A 13199-nucleotide genomic window follows, 5' to 3' on the forward strand; every position below is an offset into this window, starting at 1 on the left:
ATTGGCCACTGTCAGTAGACAGATACTGGGCTAGATGGACCTTTGGTCTGACCCGGTACGGCCGTTCTTATGTAATTCCTTAGGCTGCTTTTTGCTCTGTTGTAGCTGTTTGTCCTATGACTGCAGAGGTGTTAGTGGTCCACTTTACCTTTAACAATCCCATAGAATGTGTGTTAACCTCTTATGCTAAACAATCTGTTCCACCTGGTATTTAGCTGTACCTTTCCTACACCTGAAGAGTTCTGTGTAGCTCAAAAGCTTGTATCTTTCACCAACAAAAGTTGGACCAAGAAAAATTACCTCACCCATCTTACACAGCTTTGAAAATCTCGCTCTAAGGCCCCAGTCCTGCAATCTGATCTATGTAAGAGGGCCCATGAAGATCTACGCAGGCAGAGGTGCTGAGTTCCCTGGGGCTGCTGAATCCCTGCTCTGCTCCAGGCCCCACCCCTTTCCACCCCTTCCCCCAAGCCCACCTTTTTCCATTGCCTCTTCATGCCCCCACTTTTACCCCTCTCCCCTAAGCACTTCCTACACACCACTGAACAGCTGATCACGGCAGGAGGGAGGCACTGGGAGGGTGAGGAGGAGCTGATCGGCGGGGCCTGTCAGTGGGTGAGAGGGCTGGGGGAAGAGATGATGACCCAGGGGGGCTGCCCAGTGGGTGCTGAGTGCCCACTATTTTTTTTTTGTAGGTGCTCCAGCCTTGGAGCACCCACGAAGTTGAGAGCTGTGCACACAGGTAAATCTGGTTTCAGGATCAGGACCTAAATAATTTTTTTTGAAATTTATTAGCAATGGACTTTAATGGAAAAAGAAAGTCCCCTGATATAAGGTGATAATTTATTATGCTTGCTTTTGTCTGTCCTTCCATCTATAGTGAAGATTGTATTTTTCATGCAGTCTAAAGAAGAATTTAGGAAAATAAAGAATCAACCTGAGCTTTCATCCAAAACTTGATGGAAACCACAGCCAAATCTTCTCTGAGGTTCAAAAAATTCTGTTAGTTTTTTGTTTGTTTTGGCACCTGACTTCACTCAATGGTTTTATTTTGGACCAGAAGTGGAATTGCTGGGAATAACCTTCCTCATGTTATCCATTGTGGTTACAGCTCACTAGGAACCAAGGAATACCAGGAATTTTATGGGAGTTCCATCCTGGTTATAAACAAAGAGGTTTAGATAAACACCCAGACATTTGGATGTTTATTAAAAAAAAAATAGTCTTTAAACATTTTGCTGTTTACCCATCACTGTCAACAGCTCCTTTCCCAAGGACATCTTTTGTTAACTGCAAAGGTCAATTTTTAATCCCAAATCAGAAATAAATTAGTTTGGAGAGATTATTGAGGAATTCTCTCTTCAGAGTCCTCAAATGAGCAGAGAAACATGAAACCCAGAGTGGATGGCAATGCCATATTTATTACTGATTATCTTGGTGTTCTGCAGAGCTAGCATAGGTGACCTATGTTGCTTTAGGGCAGTGGTTCTCAAGCTTTTATACTGGTGACCCCTTGCGCATAGTAAGCCTCTGAGTGCCACCCCCCCTTGTAAATTAAAAACAGTTTTTTATATATTTAACACCATTATAAATGCTGGAGGCAAAGTGGGAGATTGGGGCGGAGGCTTACAGCTCACAACTCCCCATGTAATAACCTCCTTAGCCCCTGAAGGGTTTCGACCCCCAGTCAGAGAACCCCTGCTTTAGGGACTCAGTGATGTGATTGACCTTGGTAGAACTGAGCCCTTAACCATGTTTCAATTCAGAAGGCTGTAAATTGGGCCATGTCCTACATTCTCTAGATGAAAATAGATTTATTTGTCATCGGTAAGAGTTGAGTATATGTATTTCAGGAAAAATAGACCCTAATTTAGTCTTTTAAAGGCAGGTTGTAGATAAGTATTCTGGTATGAGTAGTGTTTAACCAGTAGCTTTATTGAGAGTATGCATATTTGGGCATGAGAGCTCCAGAATGGAAGCACCTGCATCCATTTCAATAATCTCACATTTTAATGGCTGCATAACATGTGTTTATTGTAAATGTGTCATCTCTAGAGCAGGAGTGCTGGAACAATTTGTACAGTAGTGGTGCTGAGAGCCATTGAACCAAACTGTAAACCCTGTATATAATGGAATCCACTTCAAGCCAGGGGGTGCGGCAGCACCACCCGCACCCGTACTTTCAGCACCTTTGCTCTAGAGTGTTTTATCATGGCATTTTTTAGGCAGTCAACAGGACCTGGATCCACAAAGGGTTTTAAACTTTGCAATGCAAAGCACAAACACCTCCTCCAGCCAGATTTTCAATAGGACCTGATCTGGTAGGCAGCATTTGAGCACACCTACTGGATTGAGCTAGGCAGAGGAGTGCATATCTTCCCCTGGATTATAGTGCATGGTTGTGTCCTTAGTACAAATGTGTTTGTGTTGTGATGACAGCTGAACAGTTATGAACCTAGTTATTACCTTACCAGGTGGAAAGTCAACTTGACTCTCTCTCTCTGTCTTTGATGCCTTTTACTTTGTGGGCAATGGAAGCCTCACTGTCCCTGGAGGACAGGAAGATCCTTTCTGAGAGTTCATTGGCCTGGTCTTTAGGGTTGCATTAATCTCAGTGATGTTTGCAGAGCTTCTGCTTTTTCCTTAGCTTCCCACTCAGCTCAGGGTTTACCTTGGCAGCTGTCAAGGTTCTCAGCAAAACTGGGTCAACTGTTTACCATCACATCCATGATCCAGCCACATGCAAAAATCCCAAGATGTCATGGTTATATTAAAACAAACCAAAACCGTGGCCTTTCATCCTTTAAGGGGCTAGCCACCCTGTGACAGTAACTACAGTTCAGGTAACATTTCAGATTGTATGATATAGAAAGAACAATTCAAAGCAGAACTACTGTGTATTTGCACTATAGCTACTGGGGTCGTTAACCTACCAGCATAATGTCTGCAAATTGCAATTAGCTTTTCAAAACATTTCATCTTCAAAAAATGCTGTGACCCTCCCGCTCTGAGGGGTTCTCCTGCTAAATACAGTATGTGATTGTTATTATTTATTTACCAAATACAAATAATATATTTGGTGCAGTAGGGAACACAGAAGAAATAACTTTTCTGGCCTCAAGGAATTTAAAATATAAGGCCCCAATCCCACAAACATTTAAACACATGCATAACTTTAGTCACATGAGTGCACTTCAATGGGGCCACTAATGCAAATAAAGTTACCGGTACTCACATGCTTAAATGTTTGCGGGATTGGGATCTAAATTATGTGTGCAGACAGCATAGCCACACACAGTATTGTACACACATAGACCCTAATCCTGCAAAGGCTTATATGCATGCTTAACTAAACACACTGTGAGTAGTCCCATTGAAACTGATGGGGCTACTCACAGTACATAAAGCTGTGCACATGTTCATTTTTGCAGGATCAGAGCCATACATCTTAGGTATACATAGAAGGCAGATGAGGTATTGGTGAGAAGGATGAATCTTCATGCTTTTGGTGAAGTTACACATCTAATACTTAACAGGTTATTACTGAAACACTTTGTGGCATTAGTAAGTTATAAGGAGGGGTTTGAATCTGCAAAAGGCTTGATTGAAAAGCAAAACTAAAATCTTTTGCAAACACTTGACACAAAGTAAACAATTGGATTAATTATAAATATTTAAAAATATTAAAACATTTGCATGCTGTTAAAAATAACTCTTTGTTTTTCTTAAAGTCAATTGTTCTGCTTATAAATATCTCCAACTACATTGTGTGCCTGGGAGCCTAGCACTAAAGAAAAGATCCAAATGTGCTAAAAGACTTCCTGGAATGTATCACTGAACCATGCAGTTGAACTGTTTGAACATTCTTTTTTCAAAATCTACTAAAAAGTATTTCCCGAGGATTGCAGTTACCATGGGTGTGTTGAGATTAATTACAGAATAATGGTGTGTTGTTTTTTTTTCCCAGTCATTGCTGGTCAGATAATAACTGGTTAGAGGATTTAATGGCCGGTTTAAGCAAAGTGTGCTGGAGGTTCTCACTGGTAATGATCAGAAAGCCATATATTACTACTATTAAACCCTCTTTTTCTTTTCTGCTGTTGCCATTAAAGAGTTTCTCAGAGTCACTTGTCTGAAAATCTGATTAATTTCACTTCCTTCTTTTTCAAAGAAATTGATGTGACTGAACAGTTTTCAATATTGCTTTTTTACAGAATAACTTTGACATGACTTTGGAATCATGTATGTTCATGGTGTATGTGCATATGGTTAAAGTGGAAGCCAGCACTCTTGAGGTCTACACCTCAGCTCTGCCACTGAATGAATGTGAGATTTTGGGGTAGTCGCTTTACTGCAACCTCTTTGCCTGAGTTTACCTATCTGTCAAATTGGTACAATAATGCCTATCTCACGCTGATGTTGTGAAGCTTAATTAATGTTTCTGAAGTGCTTTGAGATCTTTGGATGGAAGGTGCTTTAGAATTCAGAAATATTATTATTAATTATTATTATTATATAATGTTATTTCATCACACTGAGCAGATAACATGCACTTTTTCTTTTTCTTCCATTCCACCCCTCTTCCCCTCCAGCAGGGAAGCAGCTGGTTCGCACAGTTAAGGCTTCTCTTTGAGAGATTCTCTCAAGCACAAATTAAACACACATTTGTTGGCCATTAGAAATTAGGTTATGGTAGCACTATTGTTATTATCGACACCATCATTATGTTATGATTAACTTACCTCATTAAGGAAAAACTGTTAAAGTATTCAATATGTACATTTTTTACCAAGTCACCATAACCATGCCATTTTAAAATGTCAATTAACACAACAAATCATTTTCTTCCCATTGGTCCAAAACCCTAGGAGCAAGTTACATACAGCAAGGACTGTGTTAAGGTTCTCCTCCAAAGATGCTATTGAGTTCAGTGGGCATTGGATCAGCCCCAGATACACATAGCTACAGAAAGTGGTTGTATAGGAGGCCAGCCAGTCCTGGGGGCATCCAGCCTAGTGCCATGGAAGTAGAAAGACAGTCAGGGTGTGGAGCAGATAAATAATACATGAGCTCTCTGACCTCTGAACAGCTTTCCATGAAGACTGATTTGGTGTAAATGCATTGAGCCAAATACATCATTGGTGTAACTCCATCAATTTAATACAATAAAATATTAAAATTAAAAGTTTATATAAGGACATGATTTGTTCCATTAATACAGTGGTAGCAATGCAGGAACAGTATTTGCTGTGGTCATTAGAAAATTCCCTAAAAGTGTACGTTGAGGTGAATGATACAGGTCTTCACATAGCCTGATCCCTACAATGGATCAGTGTTATTCTTCTGGGTAATAGTCTTACTAACATGTAATATTGGAAATTACAGTAACTGTTGTTTTAGTAGATCATAGGAAAGGACCGTCTTGAAATACACAGACTGGAACAAGTTTATTCATTCTTTGAATGTTCATGCTGCTTGCAAATCTTACCATCCTTACTTAATTTGCACATGCATTGTATGTCTGTGGGACTTTGAACGTGTCTTAGTGATGAATAGGCAGAGCTTGATTCTTCTCTCACACTGGATTTACAACAGTGTGACTTAATGGGGACAATCCAGATTTATGCCAGAGTAAGCAATGAGAAAATTAAGCCCTTGGGGGGGTTAAATATATTTGTTAGTTTGAAGTGGCATTTGTAACGGTTTGTTTCAAAATGCTAGTGATAAAGACAAGGATCAGTGACTCTCAGTAGGTTCACTCCTGGAAGTGCAGAAGGAGAAGCAATAGCTACACTGGGTGGTGCTGATGAAGCAAAAGCCCGAACTCTTAAAGTCCCATGTAAACAAACCTTAAAGTGGGCTTAAATTATATTTAGACTCACTTTAGTCCACTTTACACTGTCCAAGTAGTGTAGGGATTGCTCGTGTAGGAAGATGCTACTCAGAATGAGTTAAGGGTAACAAAATCTGATCCTTTCTTTCTAGTTCTCAGAGTAGGAGGAAACATGCTTAAGTAAGCTCTGTTCAAAATAGAACCTTAGGCATGCTCCATAAATAATTAGCTGATAGAAGTAACTGAAACCCTAGCTGCCAAGTGCTTCCCTCTCTCTTCGCCTTCCTGTATACACACTGATAAAAACATAGCTGGTTTCTGTGCTTAATGCCTGTATTTTGTTTATTTCAAACTCATTTGAGAAAGCTGAGGGTTGCTAAGGGAAAATGGTCTCCTCATAGGTATCAAAGCAACTGTATTCAGTGTAATTTTCAAGAGAACCTAAGTGAACATTCTTACATGCAATGTAATTTTCCTGGCAAGTACTTGCGATTTTAATTCATGTTCTGATCCAATAGTTAGGAGTAACTGACAATCAGTAATGTATGGATTTACAATAATTGAACTCCTTAGCTGTTGTACGCTTTTGGAATGAACTATTATATATGTTTCCATGGAAAAGGATTTAAAGTTCTTATATTTGTAAAATGAACATGCCGGCCAAGTTATGTAACTTTATTTGGAAATAAGGTTCCTACTTTGCTTTACTTAAGACATCAGTGTAAACATAGAAATATAGATGCCAAAACTGAGAATCTCCAAACAGAGAATACTGACAATTCAACTCTTAATTATAAATAAATGCACTGTTTTGACAGTCCTCCTCCCCTTTGCCAATAAGATGGTGGGGATTTGCTGTGTTTACATTCCTTGCCAAACTTGATGAATGGTCTGGAAGTCCCCAGAATGCACATGTATATAAATACGAAGTAAATCTTTCCAACCAAACCTTCAAAATTCAAATGTGAACTTTTATCTTGTGAAAAATGGGAACTATACAGGAATCATTACAGCTAAAAGTAAGAGGCTCAGAATTAAGATGTTTCAGGCTTACATTAATTGAAAACTATAAAATAGGTCACTTATTAAACTTATCCTGATTGATCAGCACCATAGTTCACAGAGTGTCCTTGATCTGTGCACAACTCTCATGAGGATCAATTGAAATTTTGCAATGGTTTTTGGGCTGCATTTGTGGAGATAAAGGGCCTGATTCTCTGAGTAACAACAGTGCAAATCTGGAATAATTATTAAAGTCCATAGTGTTACTCAGTCTTAGAGCTCAGTTCAGGAAAGCATCCCTATTCTGGAATGGCATTTAAAGTTAAGCAAATGTTTACATGCACTCCTGAAGAGTGACATTAAATTAGAAAGAGGGGATAATCAGGTCCTGTCAGAGGGTAGCTGAACTTTGGCACTGGTCAGATGCCTAACCTACTTCTGACAGGGTCCACATGGGGGTATGAGGCAGCTCAGGTTCACCTGGGAGTAGTTAACTCACTGAGTCAGTTAACTAGGTAGGAAAGGACCTGGAAATCATAAAGGTTAAGGACCTCAATTACAGGGAGAAACTCCAGAGGAGATAAAGGAGCCCTTCAGCAAGCTGGTGAGATGTTGCCAGAGAAAACTATTGCTCCAAAGAAGAAGAAATTAGGCAGGAGGTTGGGGAAGACTCTGAAGTAGGAAGTAGCACCAGGATAGCAAGGGACTGAGAAGGACTGGTTCTGGCTGTCTCTGAGCTGGAACCCAGTGAAGTGAGTGAGTCTGGGTTCCCCTATCTGCCCCAGCTAGGGACTTTCAGAGAAGATGTTCCTAAACTCAGTAGAGTTAGGACTGATTAGCCTCTACTACAGCCACACTCAGCCACAAGGGATGTTCAGGCCCCAAATGCATACCTGCATATGCTTTGGTCATAAAATCAATCCAATTAAAAAAGACCTTGAGCTACAAGGGAAGCAGACACAGAGCTATATTCTTTTACTAATATCTTGCTTTTGAATCCCAAATCATAAGCATAAAAAACCAAGGGAGCAGTCATCATCGATTCATTCCAAGGGAACTGTTTTTAACCTGGGGAATTTCAAAGATACTTTGGCCTCAGTTACCATGAAACTTTGCTTACACTTTCATGTTATGACCTATCAATTTTATAATTCTGTTTATTTTCTCAGAAATCTAACTTGTCTTTTTCAAACTTCCCCAGAACTGCAACAGGGACATGATAGATTGTTTATGTGGGCACAAACCACACTTGGAGGGTGATACAGTTACCAGCTAGCTAAGAATTTTGCAACATTTACTTGAGATGCAAACTGCAACAAAATAGACATGATGATGTCCATGGAACTTATTTTAGAGCTGTTTTGTTAAATGTCTAATCTGACTATTCGAATTGCTGAGCAAATGCTATGTCCTAAATCCTGGGCCCATAGGATGGAGCCTGAAGAAGCTAGCATCTGCACTTCCTGAGAGGAACAAAAAAGCACTTCTTTGTGAGGCAGTCATTTATCTCTTAGTCAGATACCCAACTCCTCCTCCATTCTGAGGGAGAGAGATCCAGACTCCACCCAGCCTAACTAACTGCCATATGTGACAAATAGCCAGTGACATCAGCAGAGACACTCAAGTATAAAGCATGGAGAATGAGTATGAGGCACAGTGCCCCACAATGTGTGTGGGGGGTGTGTATTCCTGTCTCAATGACTGCCTGCCACAGTGGAATTGAAAGGATTGACACCTCCAAAAGATAGCGGAGACTGGGTCTATGAATCCAAAGACTCCCTCTTTTGTAGCAATCAGGAAAGAGAAGGCTCCCCACAGATCTCTCCAAAATCTTGCAAAGTGCGCTACAGATATTTAAGTCTCTCTTTCCCCATCACCATTATGGATAGAATAGCTTCTGCGGCCCCAGTAGAAGCAAGAGAAGGATTGAGATATGTGATCATATAATCCAAGATTCTGTCAACATTCATACACACAACTGGGGAAGAATAAAGTTGCCTGGACAAATTGAAAAATGTTCAGGAAAGAGCTACAAGAATGTTTCAAAGTCTGGAAAATCTGCCTTACAGTAACAGAGTTCAAGAAGCTCAATCTATTTAGCTTATCCAAGAGAAGGTTAAGAGATGACTTGATCACAATCTATAAGCACCTACATGAGAGGAAGATTTCTGATAGCAGAGGGCAATTTAATTTAGCAGACAAAGGCATAATGAGATCCAAAGGCTGGAAGCTGAAGCTAGTCAAAGCCAGACTTAAAATAAGGCATCAGTGTTGAATAGTGAGGACTATTAACCATTGGAACTAGGGATATGGTGGCTTCTTCCTCACTTGAAGTCTTCACATCAAGACTGGATGTCTGTCTAAAAATATGCTCTGTCTCAGTCAGAAGCAATGGGCTTGATGCAGGAGTTATTGGCTGAAATACCATGGCCTCTGTCGAGCAGGAGGTCAGACTAGATCAGAGATTCTCAAACTGGGGGTCAGGACCCTTCAGGGGGTTGCGAGGTTATTACATGGGGGCTTGCAAGCTGTCAACTTCCACCCCAAACCCTGCTTGCCTCCAGCATTTATAATGGTGTTAAATATATTCAAAAGTGTGTTTAATTTGTTAGAGAGGTCACATTCAGAGGCTTGCTGTGTGAAAGGGGTTGCCAGTAAAAAAGTTTGAGACCCACTGGGCTAGATGAACTTAATGGTTCCATCTGGCCTTCAAATCCTAATTCTGGAATTTCTTCATTTTTGAGTGCTTGACTTTGCAGCCTTAATCATGTTCTTTTAATGTACTTTTTTAAGTATGAAATTTCCTAAATTTTGAAAAAAAACCTTAATGCCTCTCCTTTTCCCACACTCCAAAATTCTATCATGTGGAACCATAGTGACCCCCATATGTCATCAGTAAAGTTTGAACCCAGAACCTTCAGGGCAGATCTCTTCCACTTACATTAAATGAGAGGTAGGCTGTTTTCCTCAGAGTGTAAAAGCTACTAGAGGGATCACAACACACCACAAACTTTCGCAGTGGGTTACACAGCTGTTTGCAAGACAGCAATAAAACATAAGGTATCAGGATTGGCTTTTATTCCTCGCTCGGGGCTGATGTGGTTTAGTGGTTAGCAACTTGATTACAAAAACCATAGCCAAGCACATAGATTTAACACATTCATTCTGAAAGGCAGTTTGGCTAAGTGGGAGACAAGATTTGGATCTGCCATATTACAAACCTGGCAGAAGTGACCTTGTACGATCTCTCAGTTTCCTTATCTGTAAAATGTGGGCAATGATACTCCTCAAGGGGGCATGGTTCTATTGACTTGTGTGTCTTTGTATTCCTGTGGAACTTTATACAACACAGTAGGGAAACTCTGTGGTGTATAAGTGCTCATATTGTGCTTGTGATCAAAAGATTAAAACTGTGTGGATGTGAGTGAGCATACATTTGTTTCCACTTTCCACTCCAGCAAGTTCCTATGAGACCGTATCTTAATTTACCCCAAGCCACTATTGTCATTGGAAATGAAGTTATTTTGCATTCAGATGATGCAGCAATGCCACAACACTGTCTGTATCACCACTGCATGGTATATTTAGAAGCAGTCATGTTGCAGCGGATGACAGGATTAAAGTTTGAGGTCCTTCAGAAACGATTTCTTTAAATAACCCTTCTAGTGACAAAAAGTAGAATTGCACTGATGTGGAAATCAAGAAAGTCACCCACTGTGACTCAGTCGTTACTGGACGTAAAAGATATCCTTGAGAAAAACAAACTTGTCATAAGGGAAAAACACAAACTGCCAATTTTATATACACTCATAGTTTATCTGAGTGAAACTTATCCAAGATTGACAATAGTATCTCTAGAGCACTTGCCTTCCAGAAATAAAAGGATAAATCATCAGCCTATTGCTTAGGCTGATGGGACTAAACCTGTGCACTGGGGGAGGGGGAGCATCATCCTCCCAGCTCACAGAGGGACTTTGAAGCTGTCTACACAAGTTATTTTAGCCTTCATGTCCTGAACATAACTTCATTGCGGAGAGGAGGCAGGAGGAGGTCCTGACCCACTCCAGCTTACCTATGGTCTTCTTCCATTGAGCTGAGCTCTGTGCAATTGTTGGGGTGCATAGTTCCTTGGAATCCAATCTTGTTCCCTGTGAAGGGGAACTATACCCATTCTATTGCCTAGAGCCCACCACAGCCACAGGTGGGGATTTGTTTGTCCCTAATTTAATTACACGGACACTTACATGGCAAATAAACAGCCTCTCTAAGTCAATAACATTTCCTATAAATGTGGCAATTATAGATTCCCACCCTTGGGTCAATGCTTTCAGTATAATAGTGGTTGATATTTTTCCATAGCTTTAGAATTAGGGATACAATTGCCTTTCCAATCTAGCCTCTCAAATACACTTAGAGGTCAAAAATCTGTTTCATAAAAATTGATGGATTTAGTATGTTCATTCTGATCAAACTGTATTTTATAAAATCTACTGAGTATTTTATTCAGAGACTGTGGTTTTGTCTGGATAGTCCTAGTCCAATTTTCCTGGGACTTTATGGGGCCAAGATAGGTATACAAGGGCCTCACGGAACATGTCACTAGACTATAGAAGAGAAAAAGAAGTCACTCAGACATAGTACTGTTTTCTTTCCTTCCTGTACCTTCCTGGGGCTGAGAACTTTGCCTAAAGTTTTACATTGCTGTGAAAAGGGGAAGAGCTTTCCATGTTGAATATACCTTACAGAATCAGGGCTTGAATCTACTCTTACACCAGTGTGAACTGAGAATAACTGCATCAAAATCTACGGATGCTTTTGCATCACTGAAAATAATGCCACCTATTTAGATACTTAAAAATGGATTTTGATGCCTAACTTTTAGACACCCAAATTTAAATATTTGGCCTTAGTTAGTATATCACATGTACTGAAAAAACATACCACAGTCAGTAGTGTCAGCTGGGCTAACCAATAAGAAAAAAAATGATGAGAAAGAAGCTTGTTAAAGATATTTTGCAGCTCTTTGTATTTCTCTGACAGAAGCAGTCTTTTCAATTACATACTCAATTACTGATCACCAGTTTTACATTTAAAAGGCTCTCATAAAAGGTGTCAATGTAAAACTCATATTGTAGTCATTGGTCTGCTTGTCTACATGCTACAGATGCTGCAACAGAGTAAGAAAGAGAATTTAATTATATTTTGTGCTTGTTTTTTTTTGCCCAGAACCTATACACATACACACATATACCTCTGCAAGTACCTGTGCCCTGCAAAGTAGCAGAACTGTGCAGTTCCCCTGTACGATTGGGATCCAGGCTTCAGATAGCTGACAACCTCTAGGACCACCTTCCCTGTGCAAAGCTTGAGGAAATGAGTGTTCTCTGGGGTCTCAGGGCCTTAGATCTTCCACCACCACTACCCACCACCAGTCTGGGAGGAGATAGTTTTGTGTATATAAATGACTTGCACACATAGCTGTTGGTGCTCAAAGTGTGCTGCACAGTTGTGGGGTAGTGGAAGCAGGGATAAGGCAAGGCCCAATTGAAAATTTGGCTCAAAGTTTAAAACAATCATTTTCAAGGTCATAAGCACGACATTCTCACAGAGCCATTACAAAGTGGCTTTTTCTTAAAGAATTAATCAGGTAATTAATTAGTTAGGGTGTAATTTCTTGTTTAAAGGTTTTGTATTACAGTGTAGCCAATTCTCATGATTTTATCATGAGTCTCACAACCTTTGGTGCTTTTCTTAAAGCCTAACCTTCTGGCGTCATGTGATTATACAAGAATTTCAATTTTCATTTAAAATGTGAAGAAAGCTTCTAGCCCTCTTGGGTGCAGAGAAAAGCTTGAAAACATGAATGCTAAAGGCTGAAACACCAGAAAGCAAATAAAAAGAACCCAACAGTTATTTTAAAAAACAAAAACAAAACACCCCATGATTTCAAACCAATCTCATGATATATTGAGGCCTGACACATGATTTGTGAATGCCTGGGGTTGGCAATACTGGTATTATGAATTATATTTGAATTACAAAACTGTAATATAATTTCTCAGCCATTGTGTTCTGCAGCCCACATTTGTAACTAATTTTATTAGACAGCAAGTAAAAATAGTTTTAGACACTAGACAGCTTAAATGCAATACTAAAACACCCCTAAATCAAATTCTGTGCGTATATATATTATTTATAGATACACACAGATCAGATGTGCAATAATGTGATGTGGTATAAAGATTTTATGAGCATGAGGTTAGTATGCTGCATTACTCTCCTTAAGTGACAATGGAACAATTAAGTTTTGCAAAATGTGGAAAATAAGTGTCAGTAAAAGCTTTATAAGTAAAGTATACTTTAT

The sequence above is a fragment of the Chelonoidis abingdonii genome, chromosome 2 (assembly GCF_003597395.2).
Source record: "Chelonoidis abingdonii isolate Lonesome George chromosome 2, CheloAbing_2.0, whole genome shotgun sequence".
Taxonomy (NCBI): domain Eukaryota; kingdom Metazoa; phylum Chordata; order Testudines; family Testudinidae; genus Chelonoidis; species Chelonoidis abingdonii.